This window comes from Suricata suricatta, chromosome 8 (genome assembly GCF_006229205.1).
Source record: "Suricata suricatta isolate VVHF042 chromosome 8, meerkat_22Aug2017_6uvM2_HiC, whole genome shotgun sequence".
Lineage (NCBI taxonomy): Eukaryota > Metazoa > Chordata > Mammalia > Carnivora > Herpestidae > Suricata > Suricata suricatta.
Window position 1 is genome coordinate 70,434,488 of NC_043707.1, and position 25,361 is coordinate 70,459,848.

Genomic DNA, 25,361 nt, shown 5'->3' on the forward strand with positions numbered 1-25,361 from the left:
TTTTAAAAAGACAAAAATTTTAAAAATTAAAAAACAAAAGCATTGATGCTAGTTCTCACTTATCCAAAGCTCTGTCCCTTATCCTATATAACTCAAAAAGCATTTACAGATTTCCATGGTTTTAAATTTTCTGAGCTCAAGAATTTTTTCCCCCAAAATGGATCAAATCACTTAATTTTTTTTCAAAAAGTAATATATTGAAAGCTGACAATTCGGCAATCTGCAGTAAGGCTAGGTAAAGATCAATCCACTTTAACATGTTAAGAAAAAAAAGCACAGTATTTTCAGAGCTGTCAAGAACTTCAAGTTGTGAAGGAAGTAATTTGATCTCGTGCACTTAAAAACTATTTACTTACCCATTTCCATCAGCATTCACTCATATAAACTAAGTGTGAGGATCAGAAAGCATATTTTTATTCAACCTATATCCAACTGGGATATAGCATAGAGGGTGAGAAAGTAGTGTAGGTGTTCTGGTATAACCAGAGGGCTGGACAGACTGGGAGCCCTGTCCTGAGCAGAAGAGGAGTTTTGGGGGGCACAAAAGGAGAATTTTCATTAAATAATTAAAAGACCATTTTATAATTTAATAAAAGTGTCACCACTGGCCCTTTAAAATAGTCTGGGCTTTCTCACGTGCCATGTCAAAAGTGACACGGGAAAGCTAATTTTCAACTGCCAGGACCCCAAAATGGGCCACCTCCACGGCAATAAACCTGCACCCCTCCTTACGTCTACCTGACTTGGAACATTCCCGCCATTCTAACTGCGCTTACACATGTCAGCTTTCACACCACTTTGGGGATTCTTGGTTTAGTAACCTGTTGATGATTTGATCAGACTGGAAGGGTGAATTGGTACACTTTGTTACTGGTTGTTCCTTTGGAAAAAATCGATTAATGTCTGTTCCAAGCCCAAAACTCCATATGGGCAGACGCATTGGATAGAATACACAGAAGGAGTTCATTTTTGTGCAAACCAAGCAAAGTCTATCAAGCAAAAAGTTTCCTTTCCCACAAAGAAAAAAGTTATACTTCAACTTGTTTACTATGGTTTTTAAAATGACAAATGCAATAATAGATGGATCAAAGCCTTTTAACATAGAAAAATCAACAGACGCTATGTTGCTGATTGCCTCTATGTGCATCTCAATCTTGGAAATTTTGCCAAACCCCAACGAAACTGTAGTTAGGATAATAATTTCGAAGAAGTATAAATTTCAGATTGACTTCCTTGGGAAACCCAAAACGACAGCAGTATCCATTTCTCAGTGTTCCTTTGTTGTTATTGTTGTTGTTATTGTTGTTATTGTTTTCTTTTTGAGGGGTGGGGAGGGAGTAATTTGCTTTTGTTAAATCACTTACAGTATCATAATCAGGCTCATAATCCCCACTTTGGAGAAAACCTGATTTTGCAATAGCTTTTTCCAGAATCATCTTAGAAATATGTACACAGCATTTACCACGTACCAGGACACTAAGTGCTTTATATATATTAACTCATGTAATACTTATACAGGCCTAGATGGTTGGTTATTCAGAGGGCTATTAACTTATCCAAAGTCACACAGCTAGATAGGTGGTCGAGCTGGTCTTTGAACCCAAGCAGAGTTCTGGTATAAAAAGGGCTCCGGAATATAAAGCATAACTTGTAAATAAATATCATATTTTCACTCTGACTTTCAATACTGTTCATCATTTATCTTGAGGCTTGGCAAGCCTCAGGTGTCAGCTATTCTTCTGCCTCTCGAACATTCTCTCCCTTACCCTTGGCTCTCTACCTGCATTTCTGGCCTGCCTGTCAGATAGTTAATGATCTGCATACAAACACTTACATGAGCTAGTGGAGCTAAGCCTTTAAAGGAATCCTAGGGGAATCCTTTAAAGACTCTTTTACAATATGAATAATCACCCCCTAATTTATTCATCTGTAAATTTTTGTTTTCATACAATAGATTTTCTTCGGGCCAAACGGAATTCAGCTTTCTTAGCTCTTCGCAGATCCATCAGCTCTGCTTTGCCATTTTGTGATTCAAGGAAACCGAGTATTTTAACGTCCACAATAGCCATTCTCCTTTTAGAGTTTATAAAAGTGAAAGATACATTGCACAAAAACTCTTTGTCAGGGAATATTTCTCGTGAAATGGAAATTTTAGCTTCCTTGGAATGCTTATTTGTTCAGACACAGGACAGTGAAAATAAAATTTAAGAGTCCAGAATATTATTTCTATCCATTTTAATTTTGTCAGGCCAGACCCAGTTTCCATAGCAGATGAAATCAAATTTTTATATCAACTCACTTTCTCACTTTAACGTCCAGAAATTTGCTGTTCTCTATGCTTAGACTTTCAAGTAAATATCAGCTAACCCTGGTTGCTTCAATCACCTCTCTGACCGATCTACCAGCTCGCTCTGTGAGTCCCACCCTCCGGCAGATTTAGTTTTCTGAGATCAGCAACAAAAACCAGACTAAAGCATATCTTCATGGACTTTGAAAAAAAACTAAGGAGACTCAGTCTAAGCCGACATTCCAAAGTTGCCACGGGTCAGTCCATGATATGAATTTAGAACTTCACACTGGGAACACAGAATGGCTTTTGTCTCCGCTGCTGAACCCCACATTTTGATTTCAAGTACTCCCCTCAAGTTCAAAGTTCAAGTTTAGCATCTCTGTTACGATAGGATAACTTAACACAATTAATGGCAAGCAGTGGAGATAAACATTAATGGGGATAGCCTATTTGCTTTTCCCTGAGGTCTCTGAAACACATTTTCTAAACTCTTCCATGTGGTCCAGATCATGTCATGGATTTGTTAACTTCGCAATACATTTGATTGAAACATCATAATTCTTTCCATGACAATAGTGTCTGATGTTACAGATGCCTAAGCAGCAAGGTCAATAGTTGACAGATGGAAGTTGGAGCCAAGCAATTACATTTCCCAAACCATTATGAAGAATGTAACTGAAGAAAGGTAGAACCTGGCCTAAAACACACCAAGCCAGAGCAAGCACCAAAATAATTGCTTCAGATTTAATGATCTTTCTTTGATATGACAACCAATCCACGAATCTCTAAATTCCCTTCCTCTGGTAAGAGTCAAAACAAGTTTGAGGTGGTGGCCGTTTATCTAAATGATTGTTTTCTCCTCCATCAGTCTTTAGGCTTAATCTCATTTGCTTTTATGGATATGGGCACCCTTCTGAATAGCTTTTAACCTTTTAAAAGTTGCCTTGACCTAAAGAGCCTCAAAAAATGTTTAATACAATATTGAATAATAAAAATTGAACAATTGAGTGCTTTTCTTTACCAGCAGTCTGCATGCAGTGCTCTGGGTCCCAGAGCAGAGTTTCTGTGTGAATAAAAAAATTAAAATACCTGTGTATAGCTTGCTTCTAGCAGAAACCTTCAGCTCTGACCTCTGTTTCATTGGCTCCATTGTTCCTTCTGCCACCACAGTATACTGGCTTTCTCTCTTCCAAAGAAAGAGTGTGCTTTATCCTGCAGCACGTCAGCTTCAAAGGGCTCTTACTTCGAGGTCCAGCGCATCATTACGGTAAATTTAAGAAATTCTCTACTTAAGATTGTCTCTTTCAATTGCGTAAAATGTGGATAACTTCATGACTAAATGCTCTAAACCAAGCCTTTTGTTGGCTTTGTTTTTTTCCCCCCTTTCTTTTTTTCCCCTCTCTGTAGTCTCTAGGACATTTTCTATTTTGTGTTCAGGAAGATGCAGGACAAGAAAACGATCCACAAATACAACTCACTTTTTTGTTTCATCTTCGTGCGGTGGAACTTAATTACCAAATTAAAAACAAGATGGCGTCCCTGCCATCCCGGGGAAGGGATGGGGGGCCCTCCCCGCCTAAGGTCAGCCCCGGGTGGGCTTCTGGTGGGAGGCTGGAGAGAAGGACCTTCCCCGGGAAAAGTCACCTCCCACCTGGCAGGTCCGACTAGGATCCACACTCCTGTCCCCCAGAGCCCAGGAAGCCCTATTGTGGGGGATGTCAGTCAGCTGACATTCTGCCTCATGCTCTCTATCTGAGAGGGGGATCTGCATTTTCTAAGCATGCACCACAAACAGCAACGCTCCGCAGGCCTGCGGTGTAGACTGTCACCCTGTGATAAGTGTGCCAGCTCAGTGGTGCAAAGGTTTTCAGATACCCTCCCTTGGGCTATCATTCTCCTCCTCCTCCTCCTCTATCCCTTGCACACTGAGCATCAGGCTCTCAAGGGCCCTTTTCCACGTAGTTACAATAACCCATCCCGGCCAGTGATGCTTAAAATTGAACCATGGTTCAAGGGAGCAGTAGGCTCTCCCTGCGAGCACCCTAATGTGTTAAACAGCCATGCCAGGTAGCGCTCTCCCTTCTCAGAATCAACTACTTATAGAGCCCATCTGTCAGCAGAAGTTAGTTTTCATGCAAGTTCTCTAACCTAGCGTCTGAAGGATAAATCCACTTGTACTTATACAGTTTTCTTTAAGAGCAGTATCTCCCTAAATGTCCGCTCGAGCTGCCTGCTTCTACTGTGGGCCTAGAAATAAGAGAGGAGGCGAGGTTTTGGAGCCGGTCTTGTGACTAAGCACGTACCTCCAACATGACCACGTTTGCACAGCTGAGGTTTGACATGTGGGCCTCTTTAGATGGTTGGACTTATTTCATTTGGCACCATGATTGCCTCAAATGATACATATTTTCAGGGAAAGAAACACTGCGAAAGTAAACTTGAACCAATAGGGACATTTATTCTCCAGGTTTAAAATTAATTTCCTGTATTTCTCTGGCTTTAAAAAAAATTCTATTGGAACTACAACTTTATGAGAAGAAAAATCAGAAACTATTTCTCTTACACTGAGCCCAGTATCAGATGAAATGGAAATGTAAGGATTTCCTTAGCGTTAACCCACTGGAATTCTCCAGCTGAGAGCTGAGGTCTGCAGGCTGTTTTAGGTTAAGACCTTGCTCCACTCCATGTTAGGTAATCAGATGTCATTTAGGCAAAATAAATGAGAAGTACTCAAGGAATCAGAAGAGGTGAAAGAGCAGAATCTGGTTTGGATAAAAGTTTAATTCTTCAGTTCCAAGAGGCATAGCCCTTCGAAGATGCTGAGCAAAGTCAGACAGGAGTGGCCGAGTAACGAAGATGGATGCAGCTTGTTATCAGCAAGCCGTTTACTAGGGCTTGACGTAACCTTAAACATTGCAGATAGCTCAATGGCACTTGCCACTAAACCCCTAATTAATGAATAGCAGGCCCTAAATTAACAATGTGCATTTACAGATGAATTCTGGGCACTCATTAAACGATGTTCAAATACCAAGCAGCAACTGTTGGCTTATTCCTGCCGTATTGCTCCAGCCACTGGGTGTTTGGGAGGAGTTTCCAAAAGGGCTTTTCTGTCTGCTGGGCCTAGAGACCAGCTTGGGGCAGGAAGGGACACCGTGCTCAGGAGGTATCAGGGCAGAGACGTGAGCTCAGCTTTGAGCGGTGACACCTGTGCTGCCACGTTTAGGGGATCAGAAACAATCTCATATTTAGCTGGTGCTGCCAGTAAAGTTAAAAAAGAAAGAAAGAGGGAAGGAAGGAAGGAAGGAAGGAAGGAAGGAAGGAAGGAAGGAAGGAAGGAAGGAAGGAAGGAAGGAAGAAGAAAGAAAGGAAGGAAGAAAGAAAGAAAAGATTGAATCCTAAGTTAAAAAAGAAAGAAAGAGGGAAGGAAGGAAGGAAGGAAGGAAGGAAGGAAGGAAGGAAGGAAAGAAGAAAGAAAGGAAGGAAGAAAGAAAGAAAAGATTGAATCCTAACCAACTCTGCCAGGGCTGGAATGAGGCTTTTCAGAAAGCCGCCCCACAGCACACTTTTGTGGGCGGGCTGGAATGTACTATGGGGGCGGAGGGTTTAGACAATGTGTAGATTTGTTTGGCAAAAGCTTCATTAATAAACAATTAAGGGCTTGTGGTGAGGGAGTCAGGGTCTGGCTGCAGCTGAAGTCCTGACTGGCCTTCCTCTGAAGCCGGAGACCCAGCCTGAAAGCCCAGGCGCTGTGACCAGAGCCAACCAAAAACGCTGTCTGTAGCAAACAGTAGCCAAGCTAATTATCTAGCACCTTCTGTGGGGGGTTTTCCTCTGGATTTCGAGGAATTGAAAGGGGGAGCCTCGGACTTGTAATGTAACCAGGATGCAGCCCCCATGCGGGAAGGTGTATATATGACTATTAAAGAATATTATTACCTTCAAGTCACGCAGAAGTAAAATAAAGATGGAAGCCAAGTATGAGTAAGAAATTGGAAAGCAAATTAAGTGGAAAAGAAGCATTTCTTAAACTTTTGTGGGAGGTGGCAATAAAAAAGATTCTCGCAGAGCTATGGTAGAAGGAGTTTAAGGGGAGATGTTCTGCAAACATCTCCCTTTGAGTCATGTCTGCTCTGGCTAAAATCCCCAGACCCAGCCCTTCTGTTGTGAAGGGAAAGCATCTGAGGGCTCTGAGCCGTCGCCCTCCGGAAGCAGCCATGCTAAAGAAAGCACAGCTGTCTGCCCGCCAAGGGCACAGGGCAGAGGCTGTGGAACGGCCCAGGCAAATTCCCCACACTGCGGTGCCAAGATCCATGTATGGTCAAAAGCAAAGGCATTCTCCTGTTTCTATGGTTCATTCCCACATCAGGCTTTTCAAAAATGGGTTTGTGTATGTTTAGGGACGGGGTGTGGCTATGGCCCCATAGAGGCAGTAGAAAAGCAAATCTGATGCCAAAAGCCAAAAGCCAAAAAAAAAAAAACAAAAAAAAAAACCCACCTCTTAGTTTCAAAATGCTGAGGACTTGTGTTGGGGCAGGAGCACAGGGATTGGGGTGCTGTACTCTCCATGTCCGCCACCTAAATATTCCGAAGTAATTAATGCGTGGGAATTGAACTGGAAGGGATGGGGGTGGCGGGGAACAGGTGTTTCCCTTTTCCCAAGGGCACTTCTCATTTATTATATATCTAGTCAAAAGTTCCTTTCTGAGCAGACTTTGTCACATCCAGCCAAACAGCGGCTGTGTGAGAAAAGCACCTTAAGCAATCATTTTAAGAGCTGCCCTCATTCCACATTGTATGACTGAATACAAATGCTTTATTCTTCCCAGTTTGATGATGAAATGGAGATTTAACCTCTGCTTGCCATCATTATCAGTTCACTGAGTTTCTGAGTATAAACCACAAAGCTCCTGAAAATGTAAGTTACTGGATGTTTGCCCTCGCCCCATTCCCCCCACGCCCAGAGCAATCCAAATACAGAGCTTACTGGGAGGGAGAAGATCAATAGGAAACAGTTTCTTATTACAACATTCCCCTGGATTTCTCAGAACTCCATCCATAGTGGATTTCAAGTCCCAGTGGTCATACAATTAGGAAAAAAAAGGGAACTTCAGACAATAAAGAGAATGAGCAAAGGACAGATGCGAATCACAGTGTCTTTTTCTACCTCCGTTATAAGCTGTGTAACCCAGCTCATCGTGGCACATGTGTGTAGACCACATTCCCTCGGGTTTCAAAAGCTGGATGGTTCAATCAGAAATGTATGTCATAATAAAGCAACAAAAGAACGGTCCTTTACATACCCTCACTGGCAACATCTCGAGATCCCCAGTCCCTCTTCTGATTCAAGGGGTCCCTGGGGTGTGTCTCACACGTTCTCCAAATCACTGCAAGTGTCCCCTGCTTCCACCTTGTGGCATTTCCTCAAATATCTCTGTCGTTCTTGACCTCTAGAATGGTGCTCCAGATGTGAAAATTGACTTCAGTCCTCCAGCCAGATATTTCCACCCCCACACAGTCTCTTTTAAGAGTCTGACCTTGGCCTTGAGAAGCTTTTCTGGACCTAAATAAAAGAAGCCTATTCTTCCTTAGTCTAACATATTATCTAGGAAGTTAAAGGCTAGCCGTTTATCCTTGGAGGGTCTTCTCCTTCGGAAACAAGTCATCAACTCCAACCTGACAGCTGTTAATCCTCTCCTCTGTCCAAGAAAATCTTCACCAGCTCATTTCACTAACCCGATAAACATGTCTAGATATGCCCATATAAACAGTGGAGACCGTCACCCTGTGGTCCTCAAATACACGCGGTTAGCTGAAATGATTTTACCAAAATGTTGTTACTGGAACACCTGGGTGGCTCAGTTGGTTAAGTGTCTGACTCTTGACTGCAGTTCAGATCATGAGCTCCCTGTCCATGGGAGTGAGACTCGCATCAAGCTCTGCACTGAATGTGGAGCCCGCTTGGTATTCTCTCTCTCCCTCTCTCTTTGCCTCTGTCCTGTGTACACGTGTGTACAAGCACACTCTCAGTCTCTCTCAAAATTGATAAATAAACTTAAAAAAAGTTTAATGTTGCTGCTACACACAGGATAGTATATGAAACCAGTTGTTAGCCTTATCCTGTAACACCACTGTTTTTGTAGAACTGCCTCTTGTATTAAGGAAATTCTATTTGTTGTAACAAAAGAACCCCAAGATGCATTAATTGACCAAACACAACCATTTATTTCTCACTCAAAAGACAAACAAACAAACAAAAAGAAAAGAAAAACAAAAAACAGAAGGGGTGCTTTTTTAAGAAATGATCCAGGATCCCAAACTCATTCCACGTGATAGCTCCATGACCTTTAACACATGGCTGGCAAGGTCACCATGCTCTTTTACATCAAACTGAGAGAAGGGAAAAGAGAGACTTACTAATTCTTAATCCTCTTGAATCAGTATCAACATACTGCATACAATCCATTGGTGAAAAACAATTACATAATCCCTCCTAAATATAAGGGGTTGGGAGCTGAAAATACAGTCCATGACTGGGAAATCATTTCCAAGCAATAACCTTACACCCTGGAAGAGGAACACAAATTTTTAGGAAAGCCTAGCACTCCTGCCAGATCACTAGGCAGTAACAATTATACACATTGTTTATATGTATATAAACAAAAGTACTATAACATGTATACTCAATTTCAATTTGCCCTTATTTTGAGCTCTTTGTGTTCCAGGTGTATCATCCTACTCAGTTCTTACCATAAGTCTAAAATAAAACAGGTGCACTTTCCAAAAAGAGAAAGTATGGAATTTTAAGAAAACTGTTGAACAATAAACATAAGTTAGAGATGATACCAGTATGAATGGTAGAGTGAGGATCTCCAAAACTCTGCTCCACAATAAAGCAAACACAACACTGGCAAAAATGTTGCAGAATTAAAATTTTCAAAACTCTGGAAATTTTTTTATATTTATTTTTTGAGAGAGAGAGAGAGAGAGAGAAAGAGAGAGTGCAGAAGCACCCAAATGCATGCAAACAGAGGAGTGGAAGAGAGAGAGAGAGAGGAAGAGAGAGAGAGACATTCTCAAGCAGTCTGCCCAACACGGGCCTTGATGTCATGACAGTGAGGTCACGACTGTGAGATCATGACCTGATCCAAGACCAAGAGTCAGATACTTCACTCACTGAGCCATCCAGGCGCCCCTTAAAACTCTGGAAATCAACCAAAGGCTTGCAATGAGGAGTGTTTACTCAAAAAAAAAAAAAAAAAGCTGAATCTCCATAAGAAAAGAAAGCTTTGTGGTATTATAACTTACCCTATTCCCATCCCACTCTCCTCAATGCTGATGTAACCTTGAAAACCAACAATCACATAATTACAGTAAAACCAGCAGCTTAGCCACCTCTGGAGGGGTCCCAGTGAACTGTCATTATCTTACCAGTCTGCTAGATTCCTAAAAACCCCCACTTGAAGGACTATCTGTACTTGACCTGACTCAGAACTTACTTAGGGTGAACAGCCTTTTCTCAGAAGGTGTTTATTAAAAACAATCAACAGCAATTGTATTACTTTGTAGTGACCTGAAGCAGTGATAATAGTAGGAGCAAACAAGAAGCTAACCAAAAAAATTAAAAACCTTGGGAATGAAATGTTCATTGCAGGTTTAAAAATTCTGACTTATTTCTGGGAATCAAGAAATCCATGTGCATCTATAAAGCTGAGGTAAAAGCTGAGAAGGCCCTATGCTCTCATGTCTGGCTAATCTTGAGACTCTCCAGGAGCAAGATGCAAAGGCTAATGTAGAGTGGTAAACCTCCAGTGGACTCCAATACACATGCAGAGCCCTTCAGCAAATGCTGAGAGACTTACTCTTCCAGGTATTTAAGAAAAACTCTTCCTAATCATCAGATTTCCACCAAGCTAACTGAACAGAGATGTCAGGGGCTAAACATGACAAATAAAACAAATCTTACAAAATTAGTTCAAGTGGGTCACTAAGTAAACAAACAACAACAAATTCTGGGTCTTATTTCCAGAGTTGCCATGGTATATTATTTTAAATGTCTGTCGTTCAACAACGTTGTGAAATTTGCAAAAGAAACAGGAAAGTATGGTCCATATGAGGGTAAAAAAATTAGTCAAGGGAAATTGTCCCTGAGGAAGACCAGATGTTAAACTTATTAGACAAAGACTTTAAATCAGATATTTTATATATATATTCAAGGAACTAAAGGAAAGCACATCTAAAGAACTAAAGAAAAGAATGAGAATGGTGTCCCACCAAATAGACAATATCAATAAAGACATAGGTATTTGTCCTTTGAAAGCACAAGTAGAGATTCTAGAAGTTGAAAAGTGCAATAACTGAAATAAAAAGCTCACCAGAAGTTACTCAATATCAGATTTGAGCTGGCAGAAGAGGGAATCAGTGAGTTTGATGATTGAGATTACCTAGTCTGAAACAGAAAGAAAAAAGAATGAAGGAAAACGAATAGTCTCAGATATTTGTGGCACACCAAAAAAGGTGTCAACATATGCAAACTGGGAGTCCCAGTACAAGAGGAGAGAGGAAGTAGCAGAAAAAAATACTTGAAGAAATAATGGCCCAAACTCCCCAAATATGATGAAAAACTCATACAGCCAAGAAGCTCAATCCTAGGAAAAACTCAAAGAAATCATTCACCTAGATACAATGCAATGAAATTTTTGAAAAGCAATGAGAAAATCTTGAAAGCAGCAAGAGTGAAGTGATTCATCATGTACAAGGAATCACCAGGAAGATTAATATTTTATTTTTAATAAAATATCATAAGGACCAGAAGGAAGTGAGTAACATATTTAAAGTGCTAGATGGGGGGAAAAGACTTATCAAGCAACAATTCTATATCCAAGAATACTATCCTTCAAAACTAAAAAAAAAATTTTTAAACATTCCCAGATGAACAAGGTAGAGAATTTGTCACTAGCTGACATAACCTATAAGAAATACTAAAGGGAACCCTTTATGATGAAACAAAAAGACACTAGACAGTAAAACAAATCCACATGAAGAAATGGAGAGCACTGGTAAAGGTGACTACAGAGATAAATATAAAAAAATAACATAAATTTATTTTGTTTGTAATTCTTTCAATAAGACTTAAAATAAAACTACCTTAGGAAATAATTATAGCTGTTATTAGACAAATATATAAAAATGTCATCCTTATGACAATAATATGAAGAAGGAGAAGGGTGGGAACGTGATTCGGAACAAAGTTTTTGTACGCTATCAAAATTAAGTTGATTTGATTTAACATAAACTAAAATGTGTTAAATTATTATGTTAATTTTACTCCTCGTGGCAACCATTAAGAAAATGATTCTAAAAATATAGTAAAGGAAACAACAAAGGGATTAAAATGTCACACTAGAAAATACTTATTTGACACAGAAGTCATTAGCAGAAAAAAATGGGAATGGAAAAGACATATGGCATACAGAAAACAAATTCCCCGAATATGAAATGTCCACAACACACAAATCCAGAAGGGGGGAATGGGTAGTGATTGCTAAGGGCTACAGATTTACAAAAATCTTGGTACTATATCATGTGTGCTTTCTTTTTTATGTATTCTAGGTGGAAAAGAATAATACACCGAAAAAAAAAAAAACAAGCAAAGTTTCAGCATCAGACATGCCTGTAATCGAATCTCCACTCACCTGTATCCCATGACGTGCATGTGCACATGTGTGAGAAATATTGATAAGTTAAAATGTATTACAATTTTTAAATCGATATGATCCACACACTTCAAAATCTTTATTTTGACTTTGATATTTGTGTTACTTTTCTTATTACTGCATAACAAGTTACCACAAACTTAGAGGCTTAAAGCAACACAAATTTATTATCTCACAATTCCCATAGGTCAGGGGTCAAGCATTGTTGGGTTGGCTCTTCTGTTTGGTGTGTCACCAGGCTAAAATCAAGGTGTCCGCAGAGGCTGCAGATCTCATTTGGAGCTCAGAGTCCTCTTCCAAGTTAATTGGATGAATTCAATTCCTTGATGTTATAGGACTGAGGCCTCCAGCTCCTAGAGACTCCACCCTTTCCATAACAAGGAAGTTTCCTTCTTCACAGCTAATAGAAAAGCACCTCTGTTGCTTTTTCTGATTCTGATTTCTAGACTCTATTTTAAATAGCTCATCTAATTAGGTCAGGTCCAACCAAGATAATCCTTCTTTTGATTAACTTAAAGCCAGCTGACTGGGGATCTTAATCCCAACTGTAAAATCCGTTCACCTTTACTGTGCCATGGAACCCAATCAAGGGAGTGCCTATCTCACATAGTCACAGACCCAGCCTGCTCTCAAGAGGGGAGGAACATACCCGACTTGTGTCACTAGGGTTGTCTAAGAATTCTACCTACTACAAGTAGGGTGTCCCATGTACATTCACCATGTATGGGGCTTGCCAAGTTCTGAGTAATATATAAGCATGGTCACTGTTTGGATACTAAGTTCAGTAGACTTAGTCAAGCCATACACTACACGTGAGACTTAATGGTAGCTTCCAAACCTGGTTGCCCATCAGAATAACCTGGAAATTTCAGAATTCCACTAGAAATTCTGATTCAATGTCAAAGCTTTACTAACCCTCTCTACACCACTTCCCTCTACATGCACCACACACACACACACACACACATACACACACACACACACATACACACACACACCTGTTTCCATGTTTTGGGAAACGTAAAGAAAACTTTCCAAAAGAAGCCTGTCCCTTTCTCTCAAGCTGCCTTCAATTCCCACTGTTCAGCCTCCCCTTTGTGGGATCTGCTTGACAGGAAAGAGCCATACATCTACGCACATTAAAGGTTGTCTGTCGGTGGAGCGGAAATGTTCCCTAGAAATGTTTAATACCATATAACACTCCTCCCTCACACTGCATTGTACATAAATTGGGCATGCATGGCCAATTACAGCACAAAATACCACTTCCTCACCCACCACACTGTACTACCCTTTGCACCCACCTGGTTAGTGGTGATTAGTAGCGCCTCAGAATCAGCTCACTGCCACTGGCTTACCCAGTGCTCTGCACCCAACACTTCACTTCTCCTGCCAGTGAGAGAGGTTAGGAAAGGCAGGATAAGCTGTTTGGTGTGACAGAAAGGGAAATGCAGATTCCTGCATAAAAACAGGACCACTAACATTTGAGCGTTCATTGTCTCAAGGTTTCATATAATAATACCTGTTTTATCTCACTTAAAGGATTGTTTGGAACATGAAAAAATAGATGTCAAATGCCATGTGTAATCTGTTAGGCACTATATAGTCACATTTTAAGGATAATATTTCAAAGTAGTTCAAATAAAATTAGGAGGGATTGAGTCTCATTCCCTTAAACCTTTTCCCATGTGTCATATTATGCTGTTATCATTAATATGCATGTGTATATCACTCTATTGGACTATAAGCTCCTTCAGAGAGGGGGTGTCATGTTTGTTCAGAATTTGGGATTTGACTAGAGCAGGAGCCATGATCCGAGGTACAGGAAGGTAGATATTTATTTGTCTACAATGGATAGCCCAAAGCCATGACATACCATAAGAATGGAACCCCCAGGAGGGCAGGGAATTTTGTCTCTTTGTTTCTTTGCTATGTTGCCAGTATTTTAGAACAGTGTCTGAGAGAGTAAGCACTCAAAACATATTTGTTGAGCAGATGAATAAGCAAGTGTTTGCTGGATTGAGATAAAATAAGAGAAATTTTGATAGAGTAAAATGGTACTGCCTTAATCTCTAGGAAGGGAGCAAGCAGGTGTGTCTGAAGGCAAAGTTCAGAGTCTTGGAGATGCTCTCTCTCTCTCATCCTCTCAGAATGGCTCTCCCTCACCCTTTCTGCCTCTCTACATTTCTCTAATTCTCCTCACCTCCCACACTTCATATCGTCCTGGGGCTGCCCAAACCCCTTGCTTGGAACCCAGGCCAGGCCTCCTTGTTCATGGTCCAAAATTGCCTTCATTCTTCAGCTCCTTCCATTTACCCCCTCCCCATCAGCCTTCCTGCTCTGATAGGTCACGGCAATGCTGAGAAATTGCACCCATACACGGTATGGAGAATGCAGCTCCTTCTGTATTTTGGTCTCCTGTTTCTAGACTATCTTCTCTTCTAGGACCCCAACTCCCCTCCCCCAAACTTCCATAATTTTCACTTACCACCTGTCTCATGGGAGGTATGTTATATTAGTCAGGGTTCTCCAAAGAAACATAACAAACAGGATGGATGGATAGATAGATAGATAGATAGATAGATAGATAGATAGATAGATAGAAGGGGATTTATTATAAGGAGTTGGCTCACATGATTATGGAGACTGAGAAGTCCCCAGATCTGCAGTCAGCAAGCTGGGGGCCTAGGAGAGCCAAGAGGAAAGTTCCAGTCAGAAGCCTGGCAGGCTTGAGGCCCAGGAAGGGCTGATGTTCTGCCTTGAGTCTGAAGACTGGCAAGAGCTGATGTTTCAGTTCAAAAGGGGGTCAGGCAGGAAGAATTCACTCTTACTTGGGGGAGGGTCAGCCTTTGTTCTATTTGTGCCTTCAACTGATTTAATAAGGCCCACCCACATTAGAAAAGGCAATCTGCTTTATTCAGTTTTATGAGTCAAGTGTAAACTCCAAAACACCCTTATAGACACACCTAGAATAGTGCTTGGCCAAATATCTGGGTACCTTATAGCCCAGTCAAGCTGATTCAAAAAATGAACCATCACAGATATAAAATTGATATTTTAGTCACCTACTAAACCTTAAAATAAGCTTCTCTGATTCATACACTTTCTTTTTTTGTCTTCCAGAATGGATAGATGGCACTCCCAAAGCAAGTGCTGTGAAAGAGAAGAGGTTTACCACCCCCCAGCCTCTGCCTTGTCTCACTTCCCAAGCCTGGGCACCAGAACTGGCTTGACACAGGATTGCACCCTCCTGAAATTGCACTCCTGAAGGCTGCTAGGGAGAATGGTTGGAATTACACCCTCTTTGGTCCTCCTTCTCTGCTCATTCCCCAGCCACCCTTATGAATATTAATGTTGTACCTAAACACACTCACTCTCTTCTGATATGTAACTTACCATGGCCGCCTAATGGCCAGCCAGCCCCACCCACCAATGTTTGTGTCATTAAATGTGTCAAATACATATCATCATTAAGTTTCATTTAAAACCGAACACTGGGATCAAGTTGAAAAGACATGGGATAAATAATCCAAAGACTTGCATTTGAATACTGACACCACTGCTTGCAAGAAGTAAGAAGATGAACAAAACACCCAAATTCATGGAGCCCAGTTTTCTGACCTTTTTCCTTGTCTACCTTGCAGCACCGTTGTGAGCATCAGTGAAATCAGGCTTAATCATAGTAATGGAAGTACTTGGTAAGCGATAATATTATGTATCATTAAGTACTATTTCTTAATACTACTATGTATTGTTAAATACTAATATCATGTGCTGTTAAGTTATTTTTCCATCTTCACAATTTGTTGTTTTTAAAAGCCTCCACTCGTTACTTAAACAAAAACAAAAACAAAAACAAAGCAACTTTAAAAAGCCTCTGGAAGACAGGAGCTTCAAACAAACTCTTCTATAAAGCCCCAGGAGTCAAACAGAAAAGGAAAAAAAGAAATATACCCAAACTTGGAGGAAAGGCAAAAATCAAAGAGCAGAAATGGCATTGCAACAGCTGTAGCTAATAGGAAGTGCATTGTCCTTGGAGGAGGCATTTCGTTCACCATAGCAGGACAGAGATACTGCGCTTTAAGAAAGGCCTTCATTTATCATAAAAATGATATCGGGTATCATGCAGACCAGCTGTGAGGCTCTCCAAGGGTGAAAAAGACAGGACAAATTGTGTCCAAGTGTCGAGGGAGAGAGGGTCACAACTCTTCCAGGGCCGCCGCAGAGCCCATTGGGCAGTAACAACAAAACGGCCTTGACTCAAATGCCAGCAAAGCAAAGGTGGGGTCATGTCAGAAGGCATATACAGGGAAAATTCATATCTCTGCCTTATAATGAATGTTCTCTTGTGCTCAAAAAGCTGTGGTGAATTATGAAAGACATTTATCAGACATTAGAAAAATTCCAACGTTGGAAAAATTTACCACCATTTATCAGAGGCTTGAAGCTACAAGGTATTTTTCACTATGTGATATGAAAACACATGTGCAGTGAGTGGGTGGGTTTCTGGTTCAACACCAAACCCACACTATCCTACTAGTAATTGGATTCAGCCGAATACAGGACAGTGCACTCCAGGTCACCGAGCGTCTTAAAGCTAGAAACAAAACTCATTCCAAATGGTACTTGAACCCAACAATGACAACTTCAACCCCCGCACCAGATAACTTAACCTTTGGTATCACATTGTGATGAGGGCAATAGGCTTGAACATGGCCAAGTTGAATGTACCTTATATTCAACTACAAGCATGATTGACTCCACATCTTAGATCTGTTCTCTCGATCTAAATTTGAAGGGGCTTTTCACTCTTAATGGCATCTGCTTCCCCATGGCCTGATCAGTCCTTAATTGTATCTAATTGATCTCTGTTTGTACCTTTGAATTGGTAAATCTCAACCTAGTTTAGAAATCCAACAGTGTTCTACATCTCACTGCCTCCTCTGGTGCTCCCCACAGTCTTGTGGAGGTGTTGGGAGTGTCTGGAAGAATCTTTAATCTCTTCTTACAGATGAAAAAATTAAGTCAAAAAATAGCTACTCCCCCCCACTGCCCCACCAGGACTAACCACTGCTAAATATCAGAGCTGATGAGACTCCAGGTTTCACGACTCCCTAATCCAGTGCTCCTTAAATATGGAAGAGAACTTCTTGGAACTTGAGGCTGTGAGACCCTCACAATATGCTCCTCTGGGACATCTCGTAATTTCCTCTTCAGGAGCTCCTTAAGAATAGCATAAAGGCATATCCAGCTGGAACCATTTACACTAACTGTACAGCCTGGAGGCAGGGGATGGACTTAATGACCCCAGGCTAATCAATTCCTGCTTCCTAACACAAGGAGTGATTGCAAAGTAATGATCCACCAGCCCCGGACAAACATCACAGTTATACATTAAATGAAGTTTCTGATTCCTCATTCCATGATAAATGTATGGCTAATCCTGATTCCTGATCCATCATAAATTGCTCTTCTCTTCAGGGTCACTAAGTGACATTTGACTGTGAGTTTTAGAGGAAGTTGAGCACAAGAGCTTCGGCTGGAGTGGGTACAATCTTGTAGGTATTGTAAGTGTTCGCATTAATCTGTTGCCATCTGTCTTTATTTTGCTAACCCACTCAATCGGACACCATAAATGTTAACAGACATAAAAATGCATTTCTTCAACATTAGGCACACATATCTTCTTGCTTCACCTCCTGAATGTCAGAGAGCCCCTGATTATCATAGGCAATGCCACGATGATCCCCTCGCTCCCTGACGAGGCTCTGCACAGCCATGCCATATAAGGCATGGTTCCAAATCCAGTACTGGGTTTTGGAGTCCATTTCAAGGCTCTAGTGCTCCTGTACTTGGCAGCAGATCTCTCCCTTTTTTACAAAGAAAGATCCAGAATGCAACCTTTAGCTCATCCTCTAAGAATGTGGACTCAAGCTGGGGTGGTGAGGGTGAAGCCAAAACCCTTTTATTCTTTCAAGCAGATTGTGATGGAGGCAGCTGTACTCCTACTTCTGTCCCCCACCACCCTACACATCAAAACCCAGAAAAGACCCTGTTTTCTTGCTACTATCTCATATATGGGAAAGCCATTCATTTGATGATTTGAGTACAGAGGTTCTAAACAAGAGCCTTGCCTTATGTTTTCTAAGAAATCTGCTGTCTCTAGACACTTTAGGGCTCTCTTTGAAGTCTCTATCACCCTAATGTACTTTGGCAACTTTTGAAAGGATTGAAAAATCTGAGAAGTCTATTTTGTTGAGACCTTTTATCTGCACTGTGGTGAATGCTGTGGTGCACTGCCCAAATCCACCCTCCCGTATGAGACACTCATTCCCTCACTACTGGCAGTGTTGACCACTTTCCACTCACAGTTGAGTGCCTCTCTAAAACTTGCTCTAGAGATCCACCTCACTCACAGTCATACCCATCCCTAGGGCCACCCATATCCCATGACTGGTCACAAACTGGTATAAAATCCCAGTCCCCTGGCCCCAGTTGAGGACAACTCTGCAGAGGTGGTCCAGCTTCAGAGATCTTCCAAGGACCCTTTGATAAAGGTCACAGGGCTCTGACGCCTTTGTGGGGACTGTATCACAGTGTGTCCTCTCTTTCTCCCCAAGCCTATTCCCTTCCCTTCCTCCAAAGGCAGAGTACTACCCAGTATATTCTCTGAGTCTGCTTCCTGAAGAACCTGACTTACAACATGAACATTTGAAAGATAATGGATTGTTGAACCAGAACCAAGTGCACAGCAGTGTGTTGGCTTGTTTTTACTCTTCTTTTTTTTTTAATGTTTTATTTATTTTTTGAGAGAGAGAGAGAAAGACAGCATAAGCAGGAGAGGGGCAGAGAGAGGGGGAGATACAGAATCTGAAGCAGGCTCCAGGATCTGAGCTGTCAGCACAGAGCCTGACGCAGGGCTTGAACCCACAAACTGTGAGATCATGACCTGAGCTGAAGTTGGAAGATTAACCGACTGAGCCACCCAGGGGCCCCTTTACTCTTCTTCTCAGTATGACTGATACTTTTGAGCTTTGGGCTACAGGGAATCTTCATTCTAGAAAGTAGTTTTTGTAGGTGATAAGAGAACATTGTTAAGGCTGGTAAAGAATATATAAGTGTTAACTCCTTCAAACACAACTAATCATATACTATTAAATGCTACAACATTATGAGTCAACTGCCAATTCTGTATCAGTTGAAATGTAGGTTTCGGTGTGTTCACTTTCTTACCCTTCTCTCTATATCTTTGGGGACTAAATCCTGACTGGTGGGGCCATGTATTATGATTTTCTTTTTGGTGGTAATAGAACTAGAGGGGAGGGCAAGCGCATCATGCTCAAAAAGCCCAAGAAGTAGCTCTTTGCTCCTAAGTCTACTGGCTGTCAGTTCTATCTCAGCTACCAGTCCTCCTGAAATGAGTATGGCATCAGAGTGCCCTATTTCTCTTCCCTATTTTCTTCCCTCCTATACAATTTGTCATGCTTCTAGACTTGTTTTCTTGCCTCTGTTAGTTGTCTCCATTTATCTCCAGGGATGTTATGAAAACCCAAAATGATTGAAGTAGAGAAGGTTTTAATTTATTAACTGGAAAACATATATTTCCTATATCACGATTAGAAGGAAGGGGAAATGATATGAAACTAAGATAATAGCCCTCAGTTTCACAACTCCCAAGCTGTTACGAGGCATTTTATCACTCTGACCCACAACTACTGTCTATCTATCTGGTTCTATTCAAGTATCCAGTGGGAAGACGGGAAGACTACAGGCCAATTCCAGAATGGCATACTTTAGAAATCATTAACTGTATCAGTGCCTGTTCCTAGATAAAGTGAGAAATTCCAAAATAAATTGTCACCATTTAGCCAAAATACTTACATATATTTTTGGAGGTCATGGAATGTTACATAGGTTTTTGTAGATGGTTGCTTATTTGTAAATCTGTAATTTTAATATTCATCCATAAAGACAAGGTAAAGCAACAATCTGACATAAAAGTTGGTCTAATGTTAAGAGTGTGATTATAAGAGAAAGAGAAAGCCAAAGCTATCTGTAGATTCAGTGCAATCCCTATCAAAATGCCAAGACATTTTTTACAGAAATTTTTTTTAAAAACCTAAAATTTGTATGGAACCACTTAATAACCCAAATGACCAAAGCAATCCTGAGAAAAAACAAATTTGAAAGGACTGATTTCAAACTGCATTACAAAGCCGTAGTAATCAAAACAATATGGTATTGGCGGAAACACATAGACCAACAAAACAGAATTTAGAGCCCAGAATACACCCACACATAAATGGTCAACTAATATTTGACAAGGGAGCCAAGAATCCTCAAGAGGGAAATGATCATCTCTTCCATAAATAGTGCTGAGAAAAGTGAATGTTCACATGCAAAGTGGTTAAATTGAGACCCTATCTTACACCACTCACAAAAGTTATATTGAAATTAGTGAAAGACTTAAATGTAAGACCTGAAACCATAAATTTCCTAGAATAGAACACAGGGAAAAATCTCCTTGACATTGTTCCTGGCAACAATTGTATTGGATATGATACCAAAAACACAAGCAACAAAAAGGCAAAAATCAACAAGCAGGGCTACATCAGACTAAAAAGCTTCTACACAGCAAAAGAAACAAGCAACAAAATGAAAAGCCAGTCTATGAAATGGAGAAAATATTTGCAAACCAGGTATCTCATAAGGAGTTAATATCCAAAATGCGTAAGGAACTCATACAATTCAGCAGAAAAAAGAATCAAACACTCAGATTAAAAAAACGGGCAGAGGAACTGAATAGATATTTTTCCAAAGAAAATATACAAATGGCCAATGTGTACATTTAAAGATACTCAACATCACCAATAATCAGAGAAATGCAAATCAAAACAACAGTGAGATAAAACATCATGCTTGCTAGAAGGACTATTATCAAGAAGACAAGAGATAAGGGATGGTGAGGATGTGCAGATAAAGGGAACCCTTGTAGCTGTTGGTCAGAGTGTCAACTGGTGCAGCCACAATGGAAAACAGTATACAGGTTCTCCAAAAAATTAAAAATACAACTACCCTATGATTTAGCAATCTCTCTTCTGGAGGAAGTGAAATTATTATCAGGAAGAGACAAATGCTGTCCCATGTTCATGGCAGCATTACTCACAACAGCCGGGCTATGGAAACAACTCAAGTGTCCCTCAAGGGGGGAAGGAATAAAGAAGATGCTGCCAATACAGTTACAGATCTATAGATGCATAGATGCTGGAATATTATTCAGCCATTAAAAAGAAGGATGTTCAGCTGTTTGCAACATCATAGATGGTCCTTGAGGCATTATGCTAAGTGAAATACATCAGAGGGAGAAAGACAGACACTGCATGATCTCACTTCTATAGAGAATCTAAAAAGGCTGAATTCATAGAAACAGTGAGTAGGATGGTGATTGCCAGGGACTGGCAATAAAGAGATATTGGCCAAAGGGCACAAACTTACAGTTAGAAGACGAGTACGTTCTGGGAATCTAATGTACAGCATGGGGACTATAGCTAACAAGACTGTCTCATATACTTGAAAGTTGCTAATTGAGTAAACCGTAAATGTTCTCACTATTTTAAAAATGGTAATTATGTGAGGAGATGGAGGTAACCTTATTGCGGCGTTTGGCAGTACACATCCATATTAATCATTATGCTGTCTACCTTAACCCGACACAATGTTATGTGTCAATTACATCTCAATAAAGCCGGAAAAGGTAAGAGAAAGGGGACTGAGATGTGGGGAAGGTAATCGTACAATGACTAGATGTTCTCTATTTTTCAAAGGCTTTCACTGAAGCCCTTCTCCCAGGGATGCAGCTTTTGCAATTACATAGCAACAAAGCGTTTGAAATAACTTTTTGACACTCTAAGAACAAAACTTACGCTGAACTGAGGGGTTTATAGAAAGCAACTCCTTTCAAGTGCTTTCTGCTCAAATGCTAACGGCTGTTGCAAACAATGAAAAAAGTATATTCCCAAAGTTAGAACGGACAGTGTCTCAGCTGAGAAAGGGTTAAACAAAGAGAATCAGATCCCAGCCAGTCAGGGTCTGAACACCAATGAGAATTTCTTTAGACGATGTAATGCTTGAATCCTGATATCCTTTTGAAAAGAGCTGTGGTTGGAGTTTCTATAAACCAGACTGAACTGGCATTTCCTCCTTCCAAGAGTCTCTTCTCTGCCTCCCACACAAGTTTCTTAGGTAGGTTTGTTCAGATGTAGTAACGTTCTTTCCTAATGCACGACAAAAAGTGCCTTTTGTCATTTGAATTTGGATTCTTTCAAGGTTACTAGTCCATTGCTCTCTGTGGGTCCCTCTGTTCTCATTGATAATAACACAGGACTAAAGGATTATGGAAAATTCAGAGAGATGCCATCTCCTCCCAGTCAACTCACTGACCAAATGCTGGCTCTTTCCACATTCGTTCTTTCTCAGATCTCCGGCGGGGGGGGGGGGGGGTTGTGAGAAAGGAAGATGGAGACCCACACTTTCATCTACACAGCAGAATGGAGACTTGCTGGGGTTCATGGGGCAGCTGTTGTGGCTTCATCCTCTTTTCCACTAGGATGCTGTTGACGACCAAATCAGTGGGACAGTTCCAGGTGACAGCAAGTCTGGTGAGCTCAGGAAACTTCCGGAAGGGCACTCTGAAGCTGTTCACTCTCTAAAAGCCCTCACGACTGACCTAGAGACATAAGACGCACATAAAGAGACAAGGGCAGTGCACTTGGGACTTTGTTTTAAGGCCCCCTTTTAACTTAAATCATAGAAGTGTGGAGAGAGTGAGGCCCATAAAATGGCAGGAAAGTTGGTAAGGATTCCTAGAGCACAGTAAAAATTGGCATATATCCCAACTTGGCTGAGAAACAATTTCCTTTACACAAACTATTTTTAGATTTAAAGAACCCTTCTAAAAGAATTAATTCATCACTTACCACCCTTCAAATCAAACTTTAAAATCTTGGTTAACCAATAACTTCTTCCAGCTTGTTCCATTCAGAATATACTAACAAATAACCGTCAGTTTTCAAAAGTAATGTACATCAAACATCACAGCACTAAATGAGCTAATCTATAGGCACATTCTTTGGAAACAAAAAAACTATAAAAATAGAAGACATTGCTATTTTTAAGATCATCAGCTCTGGAGTGCCAGGGGGGCTCCGTTGATTAAGCATCTGACTTCAGCTCAGGTTATGATCTCACTGTTCATGGGTTCAAGCCCTGCACTGGGCTCTGTGCTGACAGCTCAGAGCCTGGAGCCTGCCTCGGATTCTGTGTTCTCCCCTCTCTCTGTCCCTCCCCCACTCATTCTCTGTCTCTGTCTCTGTCTCAAAAATGAACATTAAAAATATTTTTTTAAAAAAGACCATCAGCTCTTATCATATTATTATCTACCTGTAGCATAGTCCATGAGAGAACACATTTCTTTTGTTCTTCATCGTATCCTTATCCCTTTGCAGGGAACATTACAAACATTTGATAAGATTTGCCACATTGAATTGAAAGTTGAACCTACAAATATTCCTTAAGCACCTAGTCTATGAGGCACTGTGCTAATAGGTGATGGCAAAAAGGAGCACAGAGACAAGTTTCTACCTTCTTGAGGAGAGGACCCAGTCTAACCAATCCCCAAGAGCTCTGTCATCCCAGACTCCAAGGGCAATAGTTGTGACTACAAATGCCTTTGGAGCCAGACAAGGAACATCAATAAGTGGAAGTAGGCTACTGAGTCTAAAACAACAGAAGATCATGAGGACAGTGAAAACTAGAGAATGCAAAGCTGATTTAGTATTATGCTTTTTCAACCTCAAATACTTTTTAAATGCTGTACTAACAAAAAGTGTTTTGTCCACTTGCTGGCAGATTATTCATCCAGGAAAAGGAATGAAGTTCTAACACGTGCTCCACCATGGACGAGCCTCAAAAACATTGTGCAAAGTGAAATAACCATAAAATAAAATAAGGCACAAAAAACAAATGTTGTGGATTCCATTTACATAAAGTATCTAGAATAGGCAAATTCATAGACACGGAAAGTAGATAAGAGATTACCAGAGGCTGGGGGTGGAGAGGGGAACAGAGACCTATTGCCTCATGGTTACAGTTTCTATTTGAGATGATGAAAAAGAGTTGAAAAATGATGGGGGAGGTTGCAGAACATTGTGAACCTAACTAATGCCACTGAATTGCACACTTAAACATAGTTTAAGTGGCAAAATTTTTACATTATATGTATTTTATCACATTTTTTTATTCTGGCAGTTGGCTAGCCAGTTGAGACTCCTGAGTCCTGACACAAGGCTTTATTCAATAATTGTTTGCCAAATAAATAAAGACATGGTTTCCATTGCCCCATGATATTCCAGAGTTTAGTGAAAATAACACAATATTTTAATTCAGAGAGCTCTTGGTCCTGCTATTTTACTAGCTATGAAATCTCGGGCAAGTTACTTAACCCCTCCATACCTCCACTTTCCCATATTACCTAATATGGGGTAATAGTGGGACTTACCTCCCAGGAGAATAGTGAAGATTGTATGATGCACATAAAGCTCTATTCAGAGTGGCTGCCTCATCACTATTATGAGCTATTATTAACATTAGATAGGCTAATAAGAATTAACTGTTATTATTAGGACACTAAAAAAAGAAGTATTTGCCTAGATTTGGTTCTAACCTAATGATTTATTTACCTGTCAATGATTGTCTTCTTCAGAACGATAGACATAGGAACATTAAAATGGAGTTCATAACGGAGTTTTCAAACATTTCATTGTAATCTAGTGACATCACTGACTTGCTGAAAGTCCTTTTAATGACTCCTTATGGTTTTAATAAACCCCAAGCCCTATAGCACAGACTTATCTTGACCCCTTCAGACTTGTAGCAGACACTGTGGCCTCCCCAGCGTCCATTCTGTGCTTCCCAGATACTCTGATTTCTGTTTTATAACCTCAGTGTTTCCAGGAAAGCTGACTCATCTCCTGGCCCCAGAGACAGACCACCTGTTCCAGGCCAAACTGCAGACCATTCCTGCCTCCTTGACACTGGTGTGATTCAGGGTTGGGCATGTGATATCCACTGCTCCAATCAGGGTGAATCTTCAGGCCTCTTATAATGAATCCTCGAACAAATCTCTCTCTCTTCTGGCTGATGTGTGAGGGCAGGTGTGAGGGCTGGGGCTATTGCAGCTACTTCACTACCTTAGGAGTCACATGTCAACATGTGGGCCAAGAAAACCAGAGAAGAATAGACAGCTCTGATGATGTTAAGCCATCCTACCCCTAGAGTTTTTGGTTTGCTGAGCTAAT

The 25,361-nt window shown here is 40.7% G+C and overlaps 1 long non-coding RNA gene across 1 annotated transcript; it reads left to right on the forward strand.

Annotated features, from left to right (window-relative positions):
- The first annotated feature begins 11,958 nt into the window (after window positions 1-11,958).
- Window positions 11,959-15,698, forward strand: LOC115298039. Its single transcript, XR_003911574.1, has 3 exons — window positions 11,959-12,015; window positions 15,130-15,292; window positions 15,651-15,698. It is a non-coding gene; the product is annotated as an uncharacterized LOC115298039 (long non-coding RNA).
- Window positions 15,699-25,361: the final 9,663 nt, after the last annotated feature.